Source organism: Dama dama, chromosome 25, assembly GCF_033118175.1.
Source record: "Dama dama isolate Ldn47 chromosome 25, ASM3311817v1, whole genome shotgun sequence".
Lineage (NCBI taxonomy): Eukaryota > Metazoa > Chordata > Mammalia > Artiodactyla > Cervidae > Dama > Dama dama.
In genome coordinates, this window is record NC_083705.1 from 27,702,287 (window position 1) to 27,718,359 (window position 16,073).

The following is a 16,073-nucleotide window of genomic DNA, read 5'->3' on the forward strand; positions in this document are numbered from 1 at the left end:
TTTGCTCTTTTGTCTTTTTTTTTAACACACACACACACACACACACACACACACACACACACGCATCTCATGTCAATTTGCTTGGTCTTAGGTCTTTGAAAATTTCCAAAAGAAGGTTTAAGGGAAAACTTAGAATGCTGACTCAATTTTAAAATGATGTTAAGATATGTTGGTGCCTGAGATTTAAGGAATATTTTAACTATTCAAGAAATATTTCTACCAAAATGAACCAATTTTATAGAATTCTAACAGATGAATCATGAGATGCTCAGACTCCCATGGAACTTGCTTAGTGCAATGATATTTGGTCATGTATTAAGGTTCAGCATAATGAATTAAGGTCCACGGGCATGTGACATCGTGTACCATTTCTTGTTAGAGTTTATGATTAAACGTTTATAGGAACTAGTTGCTGAGGGTAGTATAAGGGCAAAGCTCACTATTTAAAAATTGCTTGTTTTCACCACACCTTTAGGGTTGACTGGATTCAATTTCTCATAGCAGAGACTTTGTGAATGTATGGTGAAGGTACATTTTCAGGTTTTGTGGCTTACTAATATGGTTTCCTTTGGATACTGCAATATATCTCATTTTGAAAGTATATTTCTCGGGTGTATTTTCTGGCTGGCCTTAGAATAAGTGATATTCATAAAAATACAGGTTTCTGAGGGTTTTCTATTTACTTTTATGACAGTATCTCAAATGAAAGCATCCTGATATTTTGAAACTCCACCAAAATCCCCTACTGGTTTATTACAGACGTTTGAGCTTGTTAGCTGAAAATCAGTTACAGAGAAGGGTGAGTGACATCCTCTGTCACTGGGCAGGACTCATTTTCTGCCAGTATCAGATGGATCCAGAATCGACCCCGTGGCGCATCTTCCTTCTCTGCCATCCAGAGCCACTGTCCCAGGCCCTAAGGGGCTGGGGAAGGCGCCTGGGTGACATGCCTGCAAACCTCAGTGGCCCACTTCCAAGAGCATCATCCGAGTTCCCAACTCGGGAGCTTCGGTGCTTTCGCCTTGCCTGTCCTGCTGGTGAGGGTCGGACACAGCAAATGAGGTCTTTGTCATTCTTACAAGTACAGTCGGATAGGTAGTCGTAAACCCTAAGATAAAAAAGGTCCTGGAAGCAGTCCCTGGCACATAGTAGGCATTTGTCAAGTGTTTTTTTAAACAATTCCTTATGCCTTCCTTCCAGGTTTTTTTGTACCTTTATTAAGATTCGTTTAGGGAAAAATAAAATTAGCATTCTCATTTCTATAAAGTGTACTTTGCTGTAAAGCAACAGTTTTTGTTCTGCCTAAGCTTTGCTGTTTGGGTCTATTTGTTTATGTTGTAATAGGAAGGATGCAATTTACTCTTTGAATGCCTAACATTATCACCACCTTTTATTTTATTTTTTTGTTGTTGCATTTACCTCACCTCTGCTTTTGACTGGAAAGAAATGAGCTATTCAGCCCTGTAGTTTTTGAAAGAATGCAAATGTGCTTATTCATGCTGCTTTAAACCTGTAACATATATGTTTGAAAACTGTATGCAGAAGTTGAGAGCCTTGGTGGTTTTCTTTTGTGCCTGAAGCTAGGTAACCCTTCATCCATTTCACTGCATGACGTGCCAATTTGTTGATGTTGTGGGCAAACAGAGCCACTGTGGAACGTTAGTGTTCTGTGTATCTGTTCTTGCTTGGGCCCTTTAGGAGGATTCATTAATAAGATATTGAACTCAAAGGAAGAAGGTGGTGACTTTTTCCAGGTGACCAAATTAATGTTGTGCTTGGTCTCAACTTCCCTAATTGTTGTTTCTTTCTTATTTATAACCTCACCTCTCAATACCATGGTAAGAGATTCTAGGTGTTTCTTGACAGAAAAACCTTCTTTCCCTTTGTCCTGATGTAAGAGTCCTGTTGGATTGAATTCCATGTTCATGAATGGTCCTGCTAAGAAGAAAGGATTTGCCAAGTTGTTCTGCTTTGCATCTCCAAATCTTTTTCCTCATTCTCATACGCAGGTCTTTTTTTTTCTCCCACAAAGAGGGCAGATCAGAAGTTGGCAACAGCTCAATGCCAGGGAATAAAAAACATTTTAAAGGAGATGTGTGCCTTGGGTTTCACAATCTAATCTCTATGAAGGCTCTAAACCCTTTGGGTGGTCAGGGTACAGAGATGCACACTTAATTCTCTTCTACTTTTTGATGGCGCAAGGAGGGAAATTTGAGATGCAGGAGATCCAAGAGGAGTCTTCAAAAGTTCATCAGAGGTAATGGTTCCAGTAGAAGCCTAGTGTAGAGTTCCTTCTTGGATTCTCATCCTCCTGCCCCGGGGCTGGTATGTTGATGGTTGAGCAATAGTATGACAAATTCTTAGTTTATTGGTTACAAGTTAAAGTTAATAAGTGGTCTTATTACTTGTCTTAATAGAACACTGCCCTTTGAGAGCTTAAAGAGTGGTAAGAAGAATGTGCTTTCCTTGTTTAAATCTACATTAGAAAAATTTGCTGGAGGATTTTATTGCTAAGGCTTCTTTCCACTATACTTTTCCACCTTTTTAGTGCCAAACCAAACAAAGATAAGGGTTCATCTCACTCCATAAATACGTACTATATAGTTAGCCCTTATTTTTTTATTCTGGCTAGTTGTGAGAATATAGTGGTAGCCTAGTAATTTAGAAATGGGCCTTCTTGCGTGGCTGAAAAAAGGGAGATGTAAGTCAGCTTTCTAGGAATTTAAATTTCATCTCGTAGCAATGAAGAGGACTCTTTAGAAACACCAAGCGCAGGATCATTATGCAGGGGTCCAATAAGAGGCACATAATATAGTGTGCCTAGCGTGTGCTTGTAGCTTTTTGCTTTATTTAAAAATACACAATAAATTTGCATAATCTGGTTTATAAATGCTCTGAAATTTCATGCCAGAAATGCCAGGCCCATCTTGCATGCAATTGAATTTTACATATATAAAATTTAGGAGGTCATTTTATTGAAATACCTTGGCATCCTTCTTACAATGAACTCAGAAGACTCAGAGGACAGTGGGAGGTGGAAGCCAAAGGCCCCTGCCGGGGAAGGTGGTTCCATCCTGCTCTGTGGGCTCCTTTGAGGAAACCTTGGGGGATTTGGGACCAGTGACTGTGGATGGTGGTGGACTAATTGAGGCTTAGGATTTTATTGTTTAAAGTCCACACATTTCAGTCCTTTTACCAAACTCTCTTTATGATTCCGAGACCTCACTTTGATCAAGAGGCAACATGGGGTGATTATAGCACTTTGACTCAACACTGAGGCTTATTTTTCCTTTTTCTAGGCCCTCACATCCTTCCATTGGACTTGCCCTTTCCTGGTTCCTAATAAGATTTAATCTAATGGGTCACGATTTGGTTCTTCCTCAGTAAAGCAAGAGTTCACCTCACATACTAACTCATTTTGTTTTGTTTTCTTTGACCTAATTCATTTATTGAATGAAGCAAGATATTATCAATAATATTGTGTGCATTTATGTATGTATGCATATATATGTGTATATATAAAATTTCAACAGTAAATCCAATGTGTAAATAATCAGAGAAAGGCAAGATGGCCTGCTTCTTAATGAAACTATGGTCCTTCTAATCTAGACTGTTAAAATCACATCTTTGAAGTTTTTCTTCTCTTCATATGTCAAAACTACAGAAACTCAACCCAGAATTGCATTTCCCAGAGTTTAGGTTTTATTCACTACATGTAACTGTCTCACTTGGCTTATGAAAGTTTTAGCGGGTGGGAAAAACATTGTGTTTGATGACTGTATGCTTTGAAGGACAAAATGGATTAAGTCTCCTGCAAGATAACAGAGCTCTGCTCATTTTAGTCAACCTAAAATTCTGCCAGTGTCTGCTTGTCTTCTAATGAGATTTCAGGTCATGGCTGACCTTGCTTTAGTAGCGTCTCTTTCTCTGAGTGACAGAACTACCCAGAAACTCCAGAATCCACATACAATTTGTTTGTGAACACTTATGACCAGTAAAGTTTAGCTCCAGCTCTAATTACACAAACTCATTGTGTTCACAAATCCCTGGGGCTCAGTGGTAAAGTCAGCCATTGTTTAAGGCATAAGTTCAGGTTTAGATACAACTTAGCAAAGATTTTCCTTTAGATGAAGTACTGATCCCATTAAACATCTAATTTTTTCTCTTGGCTTTCTGTTTTACTCTATTTTAGTGCCTTTAGTTTATAGTCTCCTTAATTTCTGTTAGTAATACCTTCTAATTTAAACATGCAAATGAAAATTCATTCTTTAAAATTTTGTAAAAAGTTGATTAAGCAATGGTGTGATAGAGGAGAAAAGTTGCCGTTAGCAGTATCAGTGTGCCCACAACTTATGAAAATGAAACATAATTTTCAGTTGCAGCAGACTTTCCGCTGTAGTAACATAGTTTGTGTACTTTACACGCTCACAGGTTACCTCCTCACTGAGCTGAGTGGGTGGCCCAAGACAGAGGTGTCAGACAATGCCTACATATAAAAAAAGGGAGACGGTAATATCACGTGAAAATGATTAGCTATGGATTTAGGTTGTTTTTCTTCTATTAAATTCTTCACTTTCCACTCCTTTGTTTCTGCACTCACTTTAGCTGACTGTTAACTGAGTTACTCCCACGAAGGCTATCGTATCCAGGTTCCAAGAAAAACAGCAAGGAAGGGAAGAAGGAAAATAGTTCAGAATTACAAGAGGAAGATCCCAAGGAGGGAACTTAACAACCAGTTTCCCACTTGCCTCAGGTTAGAAGTTTCTTTCTTTCTTTTTTGAACAATAGTCACACTTCCTCTCTTCCTCTCCTCCTTCAATCACACCCCACAGATATTTGTGCTCATAGATAACCCTAACTATAGAGTCTTCCTACCTTTTTTTTCTTTTTTTTTTTTTACAATAGCTCCAAAATGTCACCAGACCAAAGTTAATTTCTATAACTATTTACCACTCAATGGACTGTTACATGGGCTTCCCAGGTGGGAACCCACCTGCCAGTTCAGGGGACTCAAAAGAAGCAGGTTAGATCCCTGGGTCAGAAAGATCCTCTGAAGGAGGGCACAGCAACACACTTCAGTATTCTTGCCTTGAGAATTCCATGGACAGAGGAGCCTGATGGGATATAGTCCATAGGGTCACAAAGAGTCGGGCACAACTCAGGCAACTGAGCGTGCACTCACACACGTGTGCTCACCTAGAATGGTGTTTCTAGTTATTACAGAAGTACCAGCCTATAAACACTCCCAAGGAAATATATTTCAACTGGAAACTATATTGTGTAAAGTTTAAGAATAAATGTTTGGTTTCAAAGATGGATAATCCAGATTCTATATGGTAGATTATTGGCTGGGGAAAAATAATAAAAAAGAAAACCCTTCCAGGTTTCTAACTCTCGTGTTACTGCTTTGTGTGACCTTGTGAAAGCTCTCAGAGCTCTTCACCACCTGTTGAAAACAATTCAGTGGCTATTTACCAGCTTCATTTTGAAGAGTAGACCATTAAGGGAACTTTCATAGCACATTGCTAAAAATAATTTATTAGACTGTTAAGAATGACATGCTAAAGTCTCTTGGGTGAATTTCTTTGCTGTACATAACAAATATAACCACTAAGCATTTCATGGATGAGATCAACACTGTTTGAACCCAGGCCACATATTTTCACATAAATTACGTCTGTTAATGGCAACAGTAACTTTCAGAGGTGGGTCTTATTTGAACCCCTGTTGGCAGATGAGGAAAGTAAGGCCCACAGAGGGGAAAGAACTTGCACCGAGTCACATGTCTATTACTTAAGGAAGCTGACCCACTGAAAAACAGTTCTGGCCTCATTTGAAAACCCAGTGTCTTTTGATTCACCATATTGTTCTGTGGCAGATGCCTGTCTGTGAACCTTCTGGAAAATAGCTTAGTGATATCACCAGAGAAAATAAGCAGATTCCCTGTTAGTTAGCAAGCTGGGGAAGTACATGGAGTGCCCAGTGAATATCAAAGACCTTTCCCTGAGAAACCCTTCCTGTTCCTGTTCAGACTATGACCTGTACTTCAGCCATGTCAGCAGATCTTTCTGTGTTTTCTCAAGATTTTACAAGGAATTTGAAGTGACCCTTGTTCCCGGGGCCACTCTTGTCCAATGGGATTTTTATTCTGTGAGTTAGGGAAAGGTGCGTCTCTGGGCAGGTATATTAGGAGAGATGCCCCACATCTCACATATTAGGCAGGTGAGTTAGAACTGCAGACTGTGGAGCCTGGTGAATGGACAGAGTTTCTGTGCAAAGCCAGAGGCAGTTCTTCCTTTGCCCACGGCACTGCCCTGGCCCTCCTTTGACCTGAGTTACACCACTACCTCAAAGGCAGATGTGCCAATCAGATGAGAGTACTTTGCTGCCAATAAAAATCATACAAGCTTTGGGTTTTGCTTCCATCGTTATTACTTTCTTCTAAGTATTCTAGTTACAGGTCTTTAGGAAAAAAATTTTTTTGCACAGGTAAAAAATATGAGCATTTTCTACAATCAGAGCTAATGCAAAACAGCCAAAGAAACATTTTAATCACAATATAGCTGTTGAAATGCCATTCTTAGTGAATTGGATTAGAATATGTGGATTAGAACATGCTGATCTATTTGCACATGGGGGATGCTCAGATAAATATGATAACAGTCCTGCCCTGAAGATATTCACAGACGAGTGAGGAGAACATCCGCAGAAACAAATGATTGTGGAACGGTGGGGAGCACATTAATACAGGAATGTACAGAATGTTATGGGAGTTTAAAGGAAGAAGCACCTTAACTGGCTGGTCTAAATACTTTTGAGAAGTCTAGAAATGAGGGACTAAATGTATGTCTGATGGCTTCAAGAGTTAGTAGTTACTGGCAACACCTTGAAGAGTAGTTTAAGTTGGGGAGAGTTCTAGTTCAGGAGGTTATAAAAGCACAGAAAACTAGTGCAGACTCCTTTCAAAATTTTGGACAAGAAAGATACAAACATGGGGAGAGAGAAGGGAAGAAGGGGAGGAAACCCAGCAGTTAGTGAAGATCACCAAATAATTTTAAGCATCAGGGAGTATACCCCAAAGGAAGTATTTAGAGATAGGACTTGAAGACTGCATGAAGGACATTCCTTCCCCCAAGGTAGGAGGGAGGTGAAGGAGGATGGAGCCAATGTTGTAGAGATTAGGGAGTTAGAAGGGGAACACAAGATTTTGTCTCAGGCCTTCTGTTTTCTTTGGGAGAGAGAGTTAAAAATTAGGATAAGATCTCAGAGGGAGGGTCATGAAAAGGGAGGCGAAAGAGCTGAGTCAAGTTACTGGACAGTTTCTGTGGAAATTGGAAAGGTTTCTGAAGGTGGAAGTGTCAGAGTGTCCAGTGAGTTGGAAAGAGTTGATGATGCTAAATGAATATGTGGAGTCAATGAAGGATATTTTACTCTGCTTTGAAAATTACTCACATAAAGTATTATGTTAAGAAAAGGGACAGCTATGTGACAGAAATGAAGCAATCCTTAATTACTAAATTAGAAACTGTTTTGTAATTAGCATTTCTCCTGTTGATTGTGTTTTGGGAATTCCAAAGAATGCAGAACTGACTTTATCATTGTTGTCTTTTTCTTGGTAGTGGTGGACGCTGTATTATGAACATGTTAACTAGACTGTAGTTCCAGTTTCATGGCCTGATTTAGAATTGTGAGATTTTCTGAGCTACCTGGAAATAACTCTGGGGTGACAAACAGAAGTTCTAAGATTTGCACCTTGAATTTTATCTTCAAATGAATAAGAATCACAGTGGGAAGAAAAGGCAAAATGATTCAACTTTGCTCACTTTTTACTAGGAGCCTACCTGTGTGTGGTTTATGTTGTAATGTCACACATCCGTATAGATATAACCTGCTTTTACAAAGATTTCTTCAAAATCCTTCTGAAGTTGACTTGAAAGTGTCACCAGTCTCTGAGAAACTTACTGAAAGCAACAAAGCATCATATGACTTTAGCCAGAACCAGCATAGCCTAGTTTAATTACTTATAAATTTAAATTCTCTTTTATGTTTCCATGATACCTGAAGTGGAGGGGGGTGAGAAATATAAGATGTAAATTAAGGGAACATTTTAAGTAATCTTATAATTTTTTTAGATCATAGTTATAAACCCTATCATGTACCAGGAGTTTGGGAGCTGTTATGAATTCCTTTTATGTCTTCTCATTACTAGAACTTTCTCCCAGTTTAGCAGAACTTCTCCTTTAATATCCTTGGTTTCCAGTACTCACAATTATTTTGTACAGGGCTTTTTTGTGGGTATTCTGCTTCAGCTCCAAAGCTCTAAATAAGGTCCTGAGCAGTCCCAGTCACTTATAAGGAAACTTCAGTATTCCCTTCCTTTTAGTTCATGTTTTTCTTAAGTCTGAAGATGAGGGCATTGAACTGAATAATCACTGTGGTGCCATGAAAAAAAATACCTACTGTTCTGAAGATTGCCTTATCAGTTTACTCATTTCTGGCTTGTCGAAGCATAACTGTTCTTCAGTTAAATGGAATACTGTGAAATAATGCATTGATCCATAAGCTACTCTAGGGCTGAAGTCTGATGTTTTCCTGAAAAAAAAAAGAAAAAAAAAAAAAAAAAAAGCCCCTCCTGCAGAAAATCCTTAGTCTGTCAGCCTTAGGTATTTGGCTTAATTCCTTCTACATGAAACTTTTAAATAGCAGCCTTGTTCATGGGTGAGATGGCAACTTTATGTCTATTAATGCTGATATCACCAGTAATTGGCCACTCTGTGCAACATGAGGAACTGGCTCGACCAGGGATGGAACCCATGCCCTCTGTAGTGGAAGCACAGGGTCTTAGCTACTGGGCAACCAGGGAGGCCCAAATCACCAGTAATTGAGAAAATATGTCTTATGTACCATTTTCGTGTCCATTATATTCCCAACTCTTCTCTTGGTTGAAGTTCTCGAGCTTATCCTTGTTCTTCCAGCCTCCGTCTAGTCTAAGAAATGACACGGAGATATTGAGTTTCTTTGTGTATGAGTGCTTACTTAGTGCATTTAAAACAAATTGGCATTGTGATGGAGCAGCTGTTGATGATTTAGAGAAGAAATTTTGGCAAGTTGATAGTGGGCAAATTGGTAAGACCCCAGGGTCACTAAGAGTAGTGGAAGAGACCTCTTACACATCATAAAGTATGGCATCCGAGTCTTGGGAATTGAGTTCTAAATGAAAAAACATTTGGAAAAATCACATTCTCTAGAAAATAATCCAGGCAAGTTTGCTGCTGCTGCTGCTGCTAAGTCCCTTCAGTCATGTCCAACTCTGTGCGACCCCAAGTTTAGTTTTGAGAAAACTAAGATGTTCTGGTGGATCAGGATGTCACCATTTTAAAGACGGATCACATTTGGCCAGGCCTCCCTGCAGATCTTGCTTCCAGGACCTTTTCTGTGACCAAGCTAACCTGTGAGACTTCGTGATAACAGATCACGTTCCCGTCTCTTCATGATAGTAGCCATCTGGACCACTTTGTTCTGCTTTGTATCCCGAGCTCTGGCACAGTGCTACCACCCACAGGTGAAAGTGAAAGTTGCTCACTCGTGTCCGACTCTTTGCGACCCCCTGCACTGTACAGTCCATGGAATTCTCCAGGCCAGAATACTGGAGTGGGTAGCCTTTCCCTTCTCCAGGGGATCTTCTTAATCCAGGGATCGAACCCAGGTCTCCCACGTTGCAGGCGGATTCTTAACCAGCTGAACCACAAGGGAAGCCCAAGAATACTGGAGCGGGTAACCTATCCCTTCTCCAGCGGATCTTCCCGACCCAGGAATCAAACTGGGGTCTCCTGTGTTGCAGGCAGGTGGTACTCTATAAATTTTTCCTCAACTAATGAGTATATGCAAAGAAAAGGATGAATAACAAAAAATTATATAGTTGGGTATTATTTAATTAAGTAACCTTCTGCTTTATTCAAATGATGTTACTGTGCCATGTTTTGAGATGAAGCAAAGGAACTTATGCTATTAAAATAATAAAGATAATAATAATAAATATAATAAATAATAAATATTTGAGATGTTAATGCCAGGTATAGACTAAATGTTTTATATACAGTGTCTCATTTAATCCTCCCCCATATCCGTGACAAGGGTGTGCTACTTACTTCCTAAGATTGTAACCTTGGGTAAATTATCTAACCTCTTTTTGTGTTTCAGTTCTCCTCCTTGTGAAGTAGATTTAATAAATAGTGCTCACTTCTTTGGGTGACCTGAAGATTAAATGAGAGCACTTGCCACCCAATAAGGAACCAGTGAATTCTGGCTTTTGTTATTGTGCAGATTAGGAGAGTAGGCTGTGAAAGGCTAACCAGGTTGCCTAAGGAAATCCACTTGTTTAGTGGCAGGCCCCTTTTCACCTAGGTCTTCCCCTCAGTTCTTTATTGTTTGGAGGACTGGCTGCCTGCTTCTTATGTATCATATATTTGGAACCCTTCAGCATGTGCTAGAAAAACATCTTGGACTGAGTTTGAATTATGGGGAATAATGCATTTCTCCTCATCTCTCTAACCTCAATAAAAATCACCTACCCTTAGAAAACGTCTAGAAATTTCCATAAAAATTGTCATCTTGAACATAAATACTTCCCACGCACCTTGGTTTCTGATACTCAGGAGAATTTAACCACGTCTGCAGAGGCAGCCATCCTGCTGAACTGTGTTTATCTACACAATTCAAATGCCGTTCTTCCAAATCAATTCCTTATCTAAGGTACTCATTATTTCTTTTTTTAATTTTTTTTTGCTCTCAGTATTTTATTATTATTTTCATTTATTTTTATTTGTTGGAGGCCATTTCTTTAAAAACCAGTAACCAGTTTATTCACTTTATGGACAGAAGTCTTTCTTTCCTTGAAGGTGTCTATGTTTTCTCTTTCTGGGAAGACAATACTGGGTAAATTAATCTGTAGCTGGTCCATATCTTTATTTATATGTCCATTTCTTCACTAATAATATTTATATTATTTTAATTATTTTTTTGCAGTACATGACACATTTCTCAGACATAACCAAGCCTCCATGTATGGGTCTTCTCTCCTTTTTTCATACATCTTACACTCTCAAGCTAGCCTCCAAAATAGTCCTCTCCTGAAAGCCTCTTCTTTTGCCTGGAAAATGTATTGACTCTGTATTGTATACCATGAAGGCTTGCCAGGTGACACAGTGGTAAAGAATCTGCCTGCAAATGCAGGAGGTGCAAGAGATGCAGGTTTGATCCCTGAGTCTGGAAGATCCCCTGGAGTAGGAAATGGCAACTCACTCCAGTATTCTTGCCTGGAAAATTCTATGGACAGAGGAACACAGAATCACAGAGAGTTTGACACAGTTGAACAACTGAGCACATACATTGTACACCGTACTGAGGAGGCCCTGCTCAACTGGGTTCTGCCTTTCTAGTCTAACGCATACAGATCAGCTTCTGTTAGTATTGATGTTACCTTCCTTCCTGTTCCGGCATACATATCCTTATATATATCCTTGCTTCTGCTTGTACACAGTTGCTCAGTTTTGTCCAACTCTTGGCGACCCCATGGACTGTAGCCCGCCAGGCTCTTCTGTCCATGGGGATTCTCCAGGCAAGAATACTGGAGTGGGTTGCCATGCATTCCTCCAGGGGATCCACCCAATCTGGGGATCAAATCCAGGTCTCCTACATTGCAGGCAGATTCTTTACTGTCTGAGCCACCGAGGAAGCCCTTAAATACATCCATCTTTAAGGGTATTTTGGAGAAGGAAACGACAACCCACTCCAGTATTCTTGCCTGGAGAATCCCATGGATGGAGGAACCTCGTAATCTACAGTCCGTGGGGTCGCAAAGAGTCAGACACGACTGAGTGACTTCGCTTTCACTTTTAAGGGTATGTATACCCTTAAATACATCCATCTTTAATATTTTTCTTCTCAAATTATTAGGCATTTGTTAAGTATACTGTGGTGGCTCAGACTGTAAAGAATCAGCCTGCAATGCAGCAGACCCAGGTTTGATCCCTGGGTTGGGAAGATCCGCTGGAGATGGGAATGTCTACCCACTCCAGTATTCTTGTCTGGGAAATCCTGTGGACTGAGGAGCCTTGTGGGCTATGGTCCATGGGGTCACAGAGTCAGACATGAGTGAGCGACTGAGCATGCGCATGAGTGCTGGGCACGCAAAAGTTAGGAAGTAATTGTCATCTTTGAATATCTTACTTGAATATGTACTTAACTCTCCATGTGCAATTGTTTAGTTTTTTTTTTTTAATCAGGAAATATATTTTATCAGACATATTTCCTATGGATTACTTTTAGATTCATAAGTTGCCTCTTATTTTGGCAAATATACAAAGTCATGTAATAATTATCCCTATGTCTTTTATGCTCCTTCAGTATTCCCTCTCCCAGTTCCAGTTCCCAGCAGCCATTGAGCAACCATTGATCTGATTTCTATTTGTGGTTTTGATTTTTACCAGATGTTACATAAATGAAATCTTACAGTTAAAAAAACTATATGTGTGTATATATATATCCATCTTTAATATAGAAGTTACAAACACAATTTTAAGTCACAGAACCTTCTCCCAAGCAAAAGCTTAGGCAGTGGCTTAATACATAAACTAGATCTGGCAGGTATTGGGGAGCTGCTTTATGTAAATACTGCACTTCTGAAGAAGGGCTGGGGGAGCTGGAGCCCAGCTAGTTATCAGCCCCCACGATGACCCCCTCCACTGCCTGCTCTAGCCCCCTTGGTGGGGTTCCATAGTATTTGAGGATACTGATTCTTGTACTCACGCTGGGCCATGTACTGGAATGCACTTCCACCTTCTTGCCTTTTCCCACAGCAAACTCCTGCTGATCCATCAGAACTTGGTGTGACCTTCCCTGACCTCAAGGTAGACTTAAGCCTTTATTCTGTTCTCCTAGAGCTCCTTGTACTTCCTATAGCACAGTTTCTGTTGCATACAGTAAATTCTTTCCATGTGCAGAGAGACAACTGACTTAGTCACTGACTCTGGATCCAGAGTGTCTGGTTCAAATCTGAACCCAAACTTTCTAGCTGTGTGACCCTGACAAGTTGTTTAACCTCCATGTACCTCGGTTTCCTCATCTGTAAAATTGAGTTGATAATAGCTTTTACTTGATAGGCTGTTGTGAGAATGGAATGTTGTAACTTATGTAAAGTACGTTTAACAGGCCTGGTGCGCAGACGCTCTGCCATGGCTAGCTGTTACTGGAGCTGTTGTGCGTCCTCTCGGGTTGAGCTCCCTCAGAAGCAGACCCCAAGAGAAGGACTTGAGTAATAATAGTTTCCTCCAGGAAACACCGGGGCCAGGGGCGTATGGTGGTGGTGGAAAAGTAAGACAGGAAGGGGGGAAAGGGCACACGGGGTCCACTAGTGATCAGGTAACTGGAGTAGGCACCTGAGCCTGAGTCCTGCTGGGGACCTCTAGGAGATGATAGAGAACTTGCTTCAGAGTTATTCTGTTCAAGAGATGAGGACACTGCAGGATCTATCCTCTAACTCGCATCTTCAATGGCTGATGGCTGCTCCTAGGAATAAATTCCTGGTATTCCAGTCTGACCTGCGTGTAGGCAAAGCCTTAGGTAGAGCATTACACATTACACATGCTTATACTAGGGTTGCATCAGCGTGTTACTGCTGAGGGGATGTGGACATAGATCTGACAGCAATTGCTACAGAACTATGAACAGAATTCTCCAGGGCTTTCTTATGATTCTCTTTTATTTTCCCTGGCCAAGTACTAGGCATCCATAAATCTTTGTGGAATGAGGGAGTGATTGAATACATGGATTTCTTCTACTTGACCTTCAAAGCTGTTTGTAATTGGGTCTCACTCTGTCTTTAATTCTCATGATTTCAATTTCATGATTCCCTCTTCTTTAATTGTATCTGTCTTCTCACTGTACCCAGACACATCCATTTGATTTCCTTACATGGGATGCTCTGCCCTCTACTCTAACTTGGCCCTACTCATTCTTCAAGTTCCCCCCAGCCTCCAACATTTCCTTTCTTCCTTGAAACCTTCTTTAAACTCAGCTCACTTCTCTGAAGTCTCATTAACACAAAAAGACTACACAATCTAGTGTTGGATTATTAGCTGACCAATGAGGTACTATAATCAATGCATGTTTCAAGGCTAAGCAAAAACATCCAGGTCTTAAATACCTCTTGTCTATTTCACAAACTTGAGCACATCTTATGTAGCAAGTACTATCAAATACCAAGAGACAGGATTGCCTTGAATTTGGAGTTAAGACAGCCATGATTACATCCTTGTGGTTTTAGTCATGAGCTGTATGTGACCTTGGTTATTGTTGTTTATTTGCTAAGTTGTGTCTGACTCTCTTGTGACATTATGGACTGCAGCCCACCAGGCAAGATTACTGGAGTGGTTGGCGTTTCCTCCTCCAAGGAATGTCCTGACCTAGGGATTGAACCTGCATCTCCTGCATTGGCAGGAGGGTTCTGTACCACTGAGCTACCAGGGAAGCCCATGTGACCATGGGAAACTGTGTAATTTACTTATATATCTTTTTCCTATCATCTGGAAAATGTAGCTAATGACCTTCTATCATATTGGTTAAAGATTAAGTGAGATATTTTATGTAAAATGCTTAGCACAGTTCTTCTCAAGAAGTTGGTCTTTAATCTGTAGAATCTGACAGATTCTTCTGATTCTGCAGTAATAAATATCTTAGACTTTTCTCATTATGCTGCTTTAGTTTTTCATTTTGCAATCACTTTGATTTTTAGTTGTTCTAAAAAAATGTTTAGTGGCATTTTGAGACAAAGATTGATATTTGAAATGTTGAAAAATTTTAAATTTTATATGAAAAATAATTTCTCAGTTGAACCTTTGCAATAAATATGCTGTTTTTCATATTCTATTTAAAGTATCAGTCATATTTATTAGTTAAGGTGAATTGGAAACTTGAAAGTCCTTTGCATAGTAGAATGAAGTTCTGCTTTATCATGAAAGAACATCAAGGACTATTTTATGTATTCATGATTTTTTGATCAGTGCAGGCACTGAAAAATTAACTTCAACTTTAGCATTTTTAGTGCTGTAGTTCTTTGATGAAGATGATGAGGGTTAGAAAAGGTGTCTTTGGGGAAAATAATTGTAACATATATTAGAAATTCCTGTGAGAATTTGTGCAAAAGCCATTCAGCCCTCATCTTATCATCCCAGTAACAAAGACTATTAGAATTTGATAAGGAGGGATGGATGGGAAGAGGAGATTGCATGTGCATTTTGACTTAAGTATTTGAAGGATATGGTACCTGATCTCTTAAAAGGGACCTATTCTTTAAAGCCATATTAAACTGAGTTCAGATTCAACTCTGATAATGACTGGTTCATTCTGAGCAAATGATCTGACTTTTCTGAGTGTCATTTTTCTCATTCAAAGAAGGAAAATGCAGTAGTACCAATATATTATTTATTTGTTGGTTTAAACCTTGCCTTGTTCTGGGAAGCATTTAACATGGCAGCAAAGATGTATAACATATAGGGGAGAATGGTGAGGGCAGACCAAAGGGAAATGAAGTAAGATATTAATACTCACATGTTTGTGTAATGAGGTGAGGGAAATTATGTTACCTTCACAAATGGCACCAAAATCTTCTTGGGAAAGAGAAATGCTTTTGCTGGGAGAAATACTTTATTTTTTAATTTTTTTTATTATTTTTATTTTTTTTTTCCAGTGGGTTTTGTCATACATTGATATGAATCAGCCATGGATATGCCCTTAGGGTAAAGAAGAGAGTCATTGAGGATTTGGCTGTCCATAGGTGCTCAGGTGCTCCAAGGGGGAATTAACGAGGATGGTGGAGAAGAGGAAGAGAGATTAGAAGAAAGGAGAGGAAGAGAAGCCTGGCAAAGGCTGCAAACTGTGCACTCAGTTCATACACAGACCCCTCCCCACTGACAGGGAAAAAAAAAAAGACCACCATTGTCTGTATGTCTGATTTCAAACCTCAGGAGGGCTTGAAGTTAGTAATTCTGGTAGTGTTGATGGTATGCAAATCAAAA

The 16,073-nt window shown here is 39.7% G+C and overlaps 1 protein-coding gene across 2 annotated transcripts in view; it reads left to right on the plus strand.

Annotated features, from left to right (window-relative positions):
• Positions 1-16,073, plus strand: part of PDE4D (phosphodiesterase 4D) — an 801,730-nt gene that overhangs the window by 184,868 nt on the left and 600,789 nt on the right. The window lies entirely within an intron of this gene.